The 11,567-nt window shown below is 32.5% G+C and overlaps 1 long non-coding RNA gene across 2 annotated transcripts; it reads left to right on the top strand.

The window, feature by feature from the left end:
- Positions 1-5,116: 5,116 nt before the first annotated feature.
- On the top strand, positions 5,117-11,074 carry LOC135120068 (uncharacterized). 2 transcript variants are annotated; one of them, XR_010278491.1, is made up of 4 exons: positions 5,117-5,217; positions 5,309-5,469; positions 6,020-6,092; positions 10,785-11,074. It is a non-coding gene; the product is annotated as an uncharacterized LOC135120068 (long non-coding RNA). The 2 variants fall into 2 exon arrangements; XR_010278490.1 differs by lacking the exon at positions 10,785-11,074 and having other exon boundaries at positions 6,020-6,196.
- The last annotated feature ends 493 nt before the right edge of the window (positions 11,075-11,567 follow it).

Below are 11,567 nucleotides of genomic sequence, written 5' to 3'. Positions count from 1 at the left end.
TGAGATAGGGCGGGTGGGCGGGGAACTAACATTTTGCCGTTTTGTTTTAATATGTGTAGACTTTTTTTCATAACATGAAACTTAAAACATGTTTAAAATGGAAAATTTGTATAGGGAAATATCGATTTTGCAATTAGGCTCCGCCCCATAATTGCAAAATCCATAATTACTTGCAAATATGTACCATTGTAACCATGTTTTAAGTTTCTTGTTGTGAAAAGATGGCTATGTATATTTAGAAAAAAAAAAAGGCTAAACATAAGCCCCGCCCACTCGCCCTATCTCAATTCTGATGATTTTTGTTATTCGTTATTAGCCGAGAGGCGAAGCTTAATTGTAAAATCCTTATTTTTCTAGGAGTAATTACCATGTGAAATATGTTCTTAAGTAATCGTGTGATCGTGTGATACAGAGAAAACTAAATGTATTAATTAAAAAAGAAAACCAAAAGAGTCGCACCCATCCGTCTCGATCTCAATCGTGATGAATTTTTCATTCGTTGTCAGACCGAAGGGCGGAGCGTAATTGCAAAATCGGTCTTTCCCTATACAAATTTACCATTTTAAACATGTTTAAGTTTCTTGATGAAAAGATGACTACACATATTAAGACAAAAAGACAAAATATAAGCCCCTCCCACCCGCCCTATCTCAGTTGTGATGTTTTATTTTATTCGTCGTGAGCCAAGAAGGCGGAGCTTAAATTAAAAACATGGTTTTGAGTATCGTATTGTTCAAAGAATACTCTGTATCTTAAGAAAAAAATAAAGCCAAAGATTAAGCGCCACATATACCCACCCCGATCTCAATTCTCAATAGTGATGAAATTTTAGATATATTTTAGGAATATAATATTTAGTATAGTCTGGGAAATTTAAACTGACAGATCTAACTTTTAAAATCGCCATGACAATATCATTTCAACCTGACCTTTCTTTCTACGTCGCCTCGGTCGACCCATTTGTATCTCGCTCCTGTGCAGATATCTATTCCTAAATAGACGGATGAAAATCTCATAGCGGTTTAAAAAGTTGGTCTGCCACTTTAAATTTACCAGACTATACAACACTAATCAAAATTGTCTCATCATCCCCAGCAACTACATATTTGACTACGTCATCTTAAAATTTTGCAAAGTAAATTCTATCTAAACTTTCGAAAAAAAAAATTAAAATCGGACTAAAGTATTTTACAATTTTACTACAAAACCAAATGCTGTGCAAGCTTGCAGACATTTGAAGATTATCGTAACTAATCAAAATTTATTTATTTGTCCCAAAAACTGGATGACGTCGTTTCAAAATTTTGATAAATTGATTATAAATGAATTAAAATTGACACTCCAAAGTGAATTGAAAATATATTGAAGTAAAATTGGAAATTGTTAATCAATCCTAAATGTCAACTTCTATGCAATTACCTATTTATAGCAGATTCCGTGGTTGCCTCCATCACTAAAAAAAATAATAAAATTTTCTATTTAGACAAGATGAATATAAAACGTGCTTAATTCATACTTCTCTTTTTCGACCTTGTGGACGGAAAGTAGTGGGACTGATGGGAAAGAACACAATAGAGAACTGACAGTATAAAAATTCGTGCAGTCTTGTTTTAGTTTTGTTAACAAAAATAATTTGATAATAAAAACACTTAATTTATTGTTACCGCATTTTCTCCTAGATATATTTTACTTTTTCATTAATGAAATGACATTAAACCAAATGAGGTATTCAAAATAATATATATTTAAGTACCATTCACATCCCACTAGTTCTCACATTAATTTTGCTACTTCATTATAAATGCAGTAATGCAGCTAGACGAGTAAATAATCATTGCAAACAGACTTCAGCCTCGTAAAAATAACTGTTTTATTAAATATTCAACAACGTCGTGATTTGTGTATATATTACTGTTACATAATATATGTTTACACATTTTGCAAAAAAATTAAATTGTGTACAAACATAACAATAGAAAGCAGTTGTTACAGCGATTTATACAGTATGTCCATAATGCCCACAACTAATTCGACCAAATTTTACATTATTTTAGAAAAAACTTTTGATTTTTTTTAAACAAATATCATAAATTACTCAGTACGGCGAAACATTTTTGCGTAGTTTATCACACTAAAAAATTTAATAAAAATTTAAGAAATGCCAAATCACAGATTTTAGTATGGAGTTTCACTAACCAACACTGCAAACATGCCAAAAGCTACACCATCAATCAAAAATTTTGACGTCAATGTTATTGTCATTTTTTAAAATATCGATTCACAGATTTTAACCCTTTAATTAATTAGCAACATATTTTTCGTCCCTGTACCTTTCCATTAACCTTTTCGCCAATAATGTACGCGTCAGTAATGATTAATTTAAAATCACCACCTCCTGTATAATCACTCTCCAGGTGAGATGATTTGAGGTCAATAGGTGTCAAAGATGATTTGTCACCTGCTTTTGACACAATAGATGTTGGATAAATTTTACTTATAAGGACTGAGGACTAGAGTCATGTTGTACTGCTTGTTGCTGGTAGGCGTGTAAGCATTGTCACATTTTAAATTTAAATAAAACAAAGCTGTTACATTAAAATAATTTTCAACAAGAGTTGTCACAATGTCACAGGGTGCTCTCATGCATGTATGCAACTAGGGGATTTAAATAGACATTCTGGTTTAAACACATGTTTGATCGATTTTTGTATTTACTTACAAAATTGTGTCAAAAAAAAATTGTGACAAAAATTTGAATATTCATAACTTACGAAATTAAAACTGATTCTCGAAAAATGTTGTTTTATATGCGAACACTTCTAGTTTCGTAAACAATGTTATTTTTATGAAGTGGTAACTTGACATAATACCTGCTTGTTAAATTATAAATAATTATGCCTATAAATACACAATTTGGGAAATTTTAGGTATTCTAAATAGTTGATACAAGCATTGTTGTCACTCCTTAAACACGATTATAATATTTCTCAAATTACAACCTGAACCATAGAATTAAATAATCGCTTGCTCCTCGGGTTCCAAGTACCATTTACATCATTCAGTGTATTTGTGACCTGTTTTTTAACATACGTCAGGTGGAGTCGTAAATAAAGTTTCAGCTTGCAAAAAATGAATGAAACAATAACTTTAACATTCTTTGTCATAAAAATGGACATATATTTGCATTTTTAACGATTAGCAAGATGTGAGTAAAATAAAATAGCTCTGTTTAACTTTTCTCATAACAAAACATTATTAAGATTAATGCAAGAAAAGAAAGTAATTGTTAAAATAATCTGTACATATTCTTTATTAACGCAGATATCTCAGGTGAATAAAAAATTGCAACACACGCAATAAATTTTGGAAATTTGGTTATTTTCACTTTATTAAGACATTCTTTCCTATTCCTGGGAAACGTTCAGCTCATCCGCAAATAAGCAAATAAAAAATAATGGCAGCAATTAATAATTCTCTCAGAAATTCATTAATATTTAATGCCGAAATAAATCATTTACACAACTGCAGAATTTTTAAACATTTTACGTGTTTAATAAAAACGTGATGTATATGATTTGCAACATTCTAGTTTTCAACACTTAATTTTGGGGAAACTTTAATTTCTAAAAGTTTGTTTTATTATCATATAAAATCAGGTCGTAAAATTTAAATATATACATGTAAATTAATACTCACGATTAAACAATCTTTTGTAAAAACTATAATAAAGAGTGAATTTACATTTACGACTTCTGTAGAAAGGAACAGTGCTTGGTAAAAGTAATTTTATTTTAAAAATAATCTCCTATGAAATATTTAAAATTCAAATTTCGTCAAGCTACATAATACAACTAATATAGAAGTCGTTCCGTCTTTAATGATGGTCAATTTTTCGACTGAAGCGGTTTTGTACTTAAATGTGCGCATCTGATAATGTCAATAGATACTTTTCTCCTACACATTTCAATACTGATTCAGTAGTTAATGGTCCATGTCTTTCGCAACCCTTTGAATACCGGATTTGCCATGACACAGACGGCGACTTATCTCCATCGTGATTCATTTATTAAGATGATACATTTCTCTGCCTTAGATGGCGGTCCAAGGCTAAGAAATGTCTAAAATCACGACTTTCCCAGTTAACAATCATTCTAACAATGCACTTTTTTTCTACTGCGTGTATAACACCGGAATCGCCCTTGAGTATTTTCGTTCTGCTATTATTTATTGTTCGCAATGATCAATCGTTTTGAAATTGATTTTATGTTGTTGCTACAGGCCGCGCTTTACAATGAGCGTTTTGTAATAGTTTTGTGCGTTATGACGGTGTCATTACACGTTTACCAACGATTGTTGTCGATTTGTTTTACTTTTGGTCTTGTCTTGTTCATCATTTATCAAAATTGGACGTATTGGGAACGGTGCTGGCGATGAGAGGAAGTCTGTGGAATCTTTAAGTAGATGTCGTTACCGGTCGTCGTTTAACCACTGGACCACGAAATCGATTACACTCTAGCGATTTTAATTATTGGCGGAATATAAACGATTATCAAGGATGAGAAACATGTATGCATTTAAATAATCTTGTAACAGGGTTTGCTTGTGTTCGTTTTGCTGTATTTTTTCGCAGGTGAAGTCAATGGCGAAATTAAAGTCTACTGTTTTTAGTAAAATTTCAAACAAGTTTAATTTGATTGACTTTTATAGGTTTAAAGTGTATTTTCACTCACTACACTGAATTAAATAGAAAAGAAAAATCTTTGTCCTTTTCTGTAAACTTAATGCGATCATTATTTTTCCAAATTACGAATGCTATTGGAGTGACAAACAATAGTCGGTAAATAATTCGTGACTATTTTGAAATATTCAGTAAAACTGAAATAAAATGCATTCATTAATACAAAAATGGTGCGATGTAGAATCGATAAATTCTCAGCAGGTACACATAATTTAAGGATACTTAAGTAGCTTATGAGTGGAGTGATAAATGAGAGGAAAGAATTAGCAAACGTTTGTTGCCTTGTAACAAATGTGAAGTGTGAACTTGTGAGTGATTTACTTTTAAGGAAATTAAAGTTGCCACAAATCTTACGTCATTTAACAAAAAGCACAAAACGTCAAGATACTTTTGATAAATTAGACGAAGAGTCAAAAAATGCAGTAAGACAAATTGTTCGGGTTCTGTTTTGCCAAGGATGCGGAAAATAAGTGTTAGAAGTAATTTAAATTCATTTTATGTAATAAATATTATGGAACACTTATCTTTAGAAGGTCGTAGTAGAACAAAAAATTTATCACTCTATTTCAGAAGAAGATTTTTCGAAATTGTGATGTACATTACTACAAGAAAACGAAATGTGTTGTTTCTGATGGAAGACCTGACGTGGAAATTTGATAACGATTTACCAAGCTTACGATGACCTTACAACATTACAAGATTTCACATCATTCGGTTTTGAAGTTTCAAAGGTAAATTATAAACGTTGTTTGACAATTTTGATTTTTTTCCAAAAATCTGGATGTCTAGAATAAATAATCAAAGCGGATTCATAAACCACAACTTTAGTAGTATGTTATATTATAAAATTCAAATAACATTTGCTATGCAACATTTTGATTAACGTTTTACCATCTACACGATTTTCTTAAAATACCTACATATAAAATTTGACAATATTCGATCCAGTAGTTTCGGAGATTTGTATCTGATAAAAATAGTAATTTCGCCGGATGGACCCTATTACATACTTCTTAGGTTACGCACGCCAAGTAAAAAGTGGAAGTTGCTTAAAACCTTAACAGCTATGGCATTAGACTAAAATTTGCAAAAATTGTCACGTAAAACGCTATTCAAAATTTGCCTTTTAATCAACTCCAAAAAACTAATAACGTCATTTCCCAATATTGTTAAGTAAATTTCAGTTTAACAATATAGGATGGATAACATGCTTTCAAACAATTCATCCAGATTTTTAACAAACTGCTTTGAAGACTCTTATTGTATCATTCAATTTTACAGTTGTCGTAGAAATGATGTACGATCCGGTTCGGAGGACCGAAAAAAGTATAATCCGACTGGAAAAACAAAAAATGTATGTAACTGGAATGCTACATTGAATTTAAAATCTCGCTTATGGTCACAACGGGTTACCATAATGGCACACAGATGAGAAAATAAAATCGCAGTATCTTGGAAGACTTATATTTATACCTCAGTAATTGACTCTTACTAGTATTTATAAAATTTACAAAAGTGAAAGGATAGTGGGTGGAACCCTAGCCGTTCTTCGCGGGTCTTACCCAACAATAGACGACTTCGAAATTTTAGTATTGATTTAATTAAAACTTGTTTCTTGATCACTTTCAAAAAAATTAATGGAACCATAAAAATTATATTAGAATATATAACAAAATCAACCAAATTTTCGTATAGAAAGAGTGCAAAAACCGAGCTGTGACAAAGTGAAGAATATCATATTTCCAATGGAACTAAATTTGGGTAGTAGATAAGTACTAATATGTAGTTATAATATCCTTTTACTCTACTACGGAGCATAGCGCTTCCACGAGGTGCCTCCACTGTTTTTTTATTCATTGCCATTTTTGCGAATTTTTCCATCCTTCCCCTACTTTCTTGCGTTCCTCTTCTGTTTCTGTTTTTCAGGTTAAACGTGGTCTTCCTCTGTTTTGTTTCCCTTCCATAGTCCATTTAGTGCATGTCTGTGGATTTCATCAAGTTCTTTTCTCAAAATGTGCCCTATCCAGTTCTATTTTCTTCGTTTTATTTCCTTTCTTATTGGTTCTTGCACAAATCTTGCCCATAGCTCTTTACTTGTGATGGTCTTGGGCCAGAAGATTTTTAAATTTTTTTGCAAACCCTTGTTAATAAAACTTTGCAGCTAGGCTGAGCTTCCATATTTTTCAATTTCGCAAACGCCCCTCTGCTTTCCATATCCTCTGTTTTATGTCGAATACTGCTCCTCCTTCCCTACTGATTATGCTGCCTAAGTTGCAAAATTGGTTCACTTTCTGTATTTCCTTTCCCTTTAAGCAGAGTTTTTCTTGCTTTTCTTCCATGCCTATTCTCATTTCGACTGTTTTCTGTACATTTATATCAAATCCAAATTTCATTGCTTGTTCTTCTAAATTTTGTAACATTTTCCCATCCAATCTTCAATTGATCTTGAAACTAAGTCTGCGTACTCGAGGTCTGTTAATCTTTTTCCCTGAAAGTAGTTCCATGCAATTCCGTTTTTCTTTTCTATTGCTTTGTTCAATATGTAGTCTAAACATATATTGAATAACATATAGGCGATAGAATACATCCTTGTTTAACACCTTTCTGTATTTTTATTTTATCTGACAAATGGACTCTGTGTAGTAGTTGACATGATTTTCTTCTTGTTGTTGAACTGTTTGTTTATGCTTTACATCTCTTTATAATATTCTTGTCATCGTTTTACTTGTTCTTCAGTTGTCGTTAGCAGTTTTACATTTATTCTTTTCTTTTCTTGAATTGGTTTCTATGTATCATCGCTCACCCATTCCTTCCTATTTTCTTCTTGATATCACAAAACTTCTTCAGCTGTTCCTTAAAATATTTCTTTTATCTTTTCTTCATTTCTCAGGTTAAATCTCTTTTGTCTTATAAGATTTCTGTGTTTTCTTCTGGCATTTAGTTTTATCCTTATATCTACTATTAATAGCGTCTGCTGATCTTTTGTTTTGTACATGCATTAGAGATCCTCTCCATTGTCTGCTTATCAGTATATAATCAATTTGGTTCTGTGTCTTCTGATCCGGTGATACCCATGTTATCTTGTTGCTAGTTTTGTGTGGAAATAATATTCCTCCTATTACAAAGTTATTTCCTAAACATAGCTCCACCAGTCTTTCTCCATTGTGGTTCATCATTCCTATCCCGTGTTTACCCATTGTCTTCTCGATTATTTCGATCTTGCTTCCTACTTTGGCATTTAAGTCTCCCACTACAATTGTTATGTTTCCTTTATTAGCCTTGTTTGTTATGTCTGGTAGTTGTTGGTACTTAGAAGTTTTCTTTTTGTTCCTGTTCTGCCACTTCTGTATGTGCATAGCACCGGATAGCTTTAATTTTCCTGATGGAGGTTTTTATTCTGGCAGTTATTATTCTGTCCGAAATTGGATTCCAGATTTTTATTTCATTTTCTTCTTTCCCTGAGCATAATAACAGGCTTCCATTTGTGTTTCTGAGTTCTCTTACTTCTGGTCATCTTATTTCACATCCTCCTAAAATTTTGATATTCAAAAGGTCCATCTCTTTTAGAACTTGGACCAACTTAGATGTTTTCAACATGGTTTTGACATTCCACGTTCATTGTTTCATTTCGAAAATTTTTTGCTTCGTTTCGGTTTCTTTGCACCCCAGAGTACTTCTGGTCTTTTTCTACCTACTCCTTCCTCTTCTCTTGCCCCTTTGTTATTATGTGTTTCGTTTTCCTTTTTTTTTGTCCTTGTCCAGAGCCGCCTTCGTTATTGTTTTTGTTTCCCCTACGTTCCTTCTTAGTTTTTTGGCTCCAATCTTCTTTGGGTTTTATCCCATTTCCATGTTTTCCCATCTATACTTAGCTTATAGAATCCGATTTTAACAACTTTCTCTCTTCGCTTGCAATCTTATCTGTGTTTGTATATCTCGCATCTTTTTTGTAATATCATTATTAAGCATTTTACTAGAAATTAAAGGTTAATATTTTTCAAAATTTTCTGTACGTAATTCTGTATACCCTTGTCAACTTGTACTTTCTGAGCATCATAAAAAAACATTAATTGTACATCAATCCATAAAAAACACTGTAGGTATATAGAACATATATGTAGAGTCCTCGACTGTATATTTTTTCTACTCAAACCGTTGGTGAAGACAAAGAAATGTGATAATAATAGTGCATGGAACATTAGAGGTGTGTACTAGTTATTTTATTATCGCTATAGTCAGTATAATGGTTTGATATCAGTGATTCATTCAGCGTTTGCGTTAAATCCATTACATTATCAATAACAACATTTCAGTAATAGTAATTTCTTCATACTACGTACGTTATTCCTGGATAAACTTCGACTCTTCTCATTCCTAAAAAATTTGGACTTCAACTACGAGCCTAATTACGATTTTGTCATAAAAAATTATAATCCAAATACAGAGACGGTTTGTATGATTTATATACCTAATTGTGACGCGTTAGAGGCCAATATGGTTAGTTGTTCTATGTTAAATGTTACACATCAATTTGATACAATCGTTAAAAAGAACTAAACAAACCATTTATAATCGAAGGTTTTTTCCTAAAACTTTTTTTCTAGCTATTATTGTAAACTGGCGATTCCATGAAGGTTGATAAGTTGCAAAAAAATTAACTTAAATATTTGATGACGTCATAGTAACGGATTGAGGTGGATAAATCAGTGAAAAATGAAGCTTTTAGTGAGTTCCAATGACCTGCTTTTGTTAAGATTTTATTGCGTTTGGTGCTTTACTTTATTATCATTCTAAATAATGCTTACTTTCATTTGACCGGCGTTATTGTCGCATAAATGAACTAAGAAAATTACTCAATGTCCTTTGTGATTAGAACGGTGGTGTGCAATTTGTCCTTAATATGATGTCATACGAATAAAAAAGAGAAACTGCAAATCTGTAATAGCTATTTTTATTCCCACTAATCGAAATTGCAAAACTTATGTATTCTGGCCAAAATTAGTTCAAGATGAGATTATAAATCCAGCAGCCATAAATTTGAAATTTATAAATTAGATGAGTCACTAGGTTATTATGTCACAGACTCGGCACAATCTTGAATAAAACTCGTTAGATAGACCAGTCAACATAATTTACGCTTTTTGCGACAATATATCACATATGACTAACAGTAAATCTTGTACGCTACCAACGCCAGCGAAGGCTGGCCGGATGTCTTCCAAAATCCGCATACCGGATCACCTTCGCGACAAACCATTATCTAAACGGTTATATATAAAAGAAACAATCAGCAAAAAACGATATGTGACATGTTTATGGACATAATAAACATGGTCTTTTTCTCGTTTTTCTGCCCACTATCCGGAACAGGACAGCGAGGATTTGCGATGTTTATTGCCTGGAAACAACCTGCCGGCTTTGACCTTCGTCCTCGGTCAAAAGTGACTTTTTTCGCTGGTCGCCAGCCTGCAACTCGTTACTAAATCACGCGGTGTGACAAAATGACAGAGACCCCGGAGAGACCCGGAATAATCGCCTGATCCGGCGCCTGGTAACCCACTCAATTACAATTGCGAGTATCACGGAGGGACTCACGATCTTTTAAATGAATTCCACGAATTTGAGCACCCGTAGAGACCGAAGTTGCTGACACAAGAAATGAATTAACAATACGACGTCTGAGGACATTACAACGACCGTTTTTCAGCTCAACAGTGGACGGGTCCTCTCTGAGGTCGGGCGAAAACGAATATTTTTAAAATGTATTTTGAGGTTTTCGAAGTTACAAGTAGGTTGTATAAAAATACCAGAAATATTGATAACTAGGGAATCATCGTCGCAGAATTTTAGTGGCAATTTAAAAAGTACGTCTCGTTGAACATTCAGATATTCTGAGTTTTGTCCAAAAAACATAATACAAACATATTCACATTTCAAAATTTTCGAAGAATGAAGTATATATTTCTGGCCTTGAAACAGTGAAAGATTGATTAAATGACCTCTGTTGGATTTAAATCTTTAAATCTAAACGATCCTCTACTTTTTGCAGATTCAAGTTTGGATCTTCTATCAGTAAGAACAGAATCCGCAAATAGTATAAAATCAAGTGACTTTAGAGCAGTGTCATTAACACGTTTTAGAAAATTGAGTTTGGCATCTAATGTGACACCCAAATCACAAAAGGAATCAATTCTGGACAAAATAGTGTTTTTGAAATTAAAGAGATACAAATATTTTGAGTATTTTTGTTAGAGAATGACTACAAAGTACGTGTCAATATTTACTGGAAGATAGTGAGAATTTCTCCATGAAGGAATTGTTGGAGGTCATTTTGTAGTATACATGAAGAAAACTGAAGATTTTTAAATTTATATAAATCAAAAACAAAAGAGGTCCAGACACCAATCCTTGAAGTACTCTCGAAAATTGGAGGGGGGGGTGCAAAGTCCAAAGAGGCGAAGCGAGAATATTGTCTGATACATCCAAAGTCATTATATTTAATACAGTGAGTTCTATATAAATAAGAAGTCATTAAATACAGTAATGAATCAGAAAAAATGATCAGTTTGACTAATAAAATATCATGTGTAGATATAGTCACAAACTTCACAAACTCATGATGAAATATGGGTCTGTAATTCACTACTTCATTTCTATTCGTCCTCTTAGAAACTAGTGAAATAGTAGAATGCCTCTAAATATGTGGAAAGTTAGCAAACTGAACAATTTTAGGGTAGAATTGTGGGATCAGTAAAAAGCTTAATACTGATTTATTCAAAAAAACAATAACTTAGATGTTGTACGTGTTTACAAAATGTTAGTGGTTCTAAAC

This window comes from Zophobas morio, unplaced genomic scaffold (assembly GCF_036711695.1).
Source record: "Zophobas morio isolate AGI-343-1 ecotype UQ-CSIRO unplaced genomic scaffold, CSIRO_AGI_Zmor_V1 ptg000005l, whole genome shotgun sequence".
Taxonomy (NCBI): Eukaryota; Metazoa; Arthropoda; class Insecta; order Coleoptera; family Tenebrionidae; genus Zophobas; species Zophobas morio.
Note: the sequence above shows the minus strand (reverse complement) of the source record. Positions and strands in the feature narration are given on the sequence as shown.